The 2,250-nt window shown below is 25.2% G+C and overlaps 1 protein-coding gene across 1 annotated transcript in view; it reads right to left on the reverse strand.

Moving 5' to 3' along the window:
• Positions 1–2,250, reverse strand: part of RCAN1 (regulator of calcineurin 1) — a 46,087-nt gene that overhangs the window by 7,661 nt on the left and 36,176 nt on the right. The gene's annotated exons all lie outside the window — the stretch shown is intronic.

Below are 2,250 nucleotides of genomic sequence, written 5' to 3' on the forward strand. Positions count from 1 at the left end.
TCCAGGCCCAAGGAGGACATTCCAGGCCCAAGGAGGACATTCCAGGCTCTTGCCAAGGGTTTTATTCCCACTGAGAACACGGGAATGGCTCCCAAACCCCCTGCCCTGGTGGCAAGACACGAAACGTTCCAACTGCACCTCCTGGCAGGAATTTTCTCTCCCGAAAAACTCACTGGAAGTTCAATACGAAGCCAAAATAAATATTGGGCTTTTTTACTGCCATATTTGGAATTTTTTTACTACTATATTTTGAATTCTTTTACTACTATATTTTGAATTTTTACAACTATACTTTGATTTTTTACAACTATACTTTGATTTTTTACAACTATACTTTGATTTTTTACAACTATACTTTGATTTTTTACAACTGCACTTTGATTTTTTCCTACTATATTACCATTGTATCACTACTATATTTTGCATTTTTTTCCTACTATATTTTGAATGTTTTACTACCATATTTTGACTCTTTTTACTACTATGTTACTACCATATTTTGCATTTTTTCCTACCATATTTTGCATTTTTTCCTACCATATTTTGCATTTTTTCCTGCCATGTTTTGAATCTTTTCCTACCATATTTTGAATTCTTTTACCACTATATGACTACTATATTTTGCATTATTTCCTACTATATTTTGATTTTTTCCTACTCTATTTTGAATTCTTTTACAACTATATTACTCCTATATTTTGCATTTTTTCCTCCTACATTTTGATTTTTTCCTACCATATTTGGATTTTTTTTTCTACTATATTACTCCTATATTCTGCATTTTTTTCCTACTATATTTTGATTTTTTCCTACCATATTTTAAATTTTTTCCCACCATATTTTGACTTTTTTCCCTACTATATTACTACTGTATTTTGCACTTTTTTCCCTACATTTTGAATGTATAGGTTTAAAAAAAAAAAGCAGCAAAGATCACATCAGAAGGCAGGAATCTGAAACAGGACCAGGACCCTCCTGTGCCCCAGAGCTGAGACACAACCACGAAAAATCACCCAAATTGACCCCAAATCACATTTCCATGTTCATGTTCAACATTTCAACCCAGAGATTTGTGCAAAATATATATATATTATATATATTTAATGTGTGTGTTCATAGAGGTGAGAAATGTCACACTGGCAACTCAATAAAATGTTATTTTTGCCCTTAAGGTCACTGTATTAGGATTTATATTATAGCTATTAAATATATTAAGTATGTTATATTGTATTAATTAATTCTATTATATCCATTAAATATATTATGTCCCTTATATATCTCATATTATATTGCTTAAATATATTCCATTATATCCCTTAAATATCTTATATCCATCAAATACATTCCATTATAGGCATTAAATATCTTATATCCTTAAATACATTCTATTATATCCATTAAATATATTATATCCCTTTAATATCTCATATTATATTGCTTAAATATCTTACATTATATCCTTTAAATATCTTATATTATATCCCTAAAATATCCCATATCATATTGCTTAAATATATTCCATTATATTCCTTAAATATCTTATATTCTATCCATTAAATATCTTATATTCCTTAAATATCTTATATTCTATCCATTAAATACATTCTATCCATTAAATATCTTCTATTATATCCATTAAATAAATTCTATTATATCCATTAAATAAATTCTATTATATCCATTAAATATATCCCTTTAATATCTCATATTATATTAAATATCTTACATTATATCCATTAAATATCTTATCTTATATCCCTTAAATATCCCATAGTATATTGCTTAAATATATTCCATTATATCCCTTAAATATCTTATATTATATCCATTAAATACATTCTATTATATCATTAAATAAATTCTATTATATCCATTAAATACATCCCATTATATCTTGTATTATATCCCTTAAATATCTTATATTGTATCCATTAAATAAATTCTTTTATATCCATTAAATATATTATATCCTTTTAATATCTCATATTATATTGCTTAAATATATTCCATTATATCCCTTAAATATCTTATATTATATCCCTAAAATATCCCATATTATATTGCTTAAATATATTCCATTATATTCCTTAAATATCTTATATTATATCCATTAAATATCTTATGTTATATTCATTAAATACATTCTATTATATCCATTAAATACATTCTAATATATCCATTAAATAAATTCTATTATATCCATTAAATATATTATATCCCTTTAATATCTCATATTATATTAAATATCTT

This window comes from Corapipo altera, unplaced genomic scaffold, assembly GCF_003945725.1.
Source record: "Corapipo altera isolate COAL_440 unplaced genomic scaffold, ASM394572v1 0, whole genome shotgun sequence".
Taxonomy (NCBI): domain Eukaryota; kingdom Metazoa; phylum Chordata; class Aves; order Passeriformes; family Pipridae; genus Corapipo; species Corapipo altera.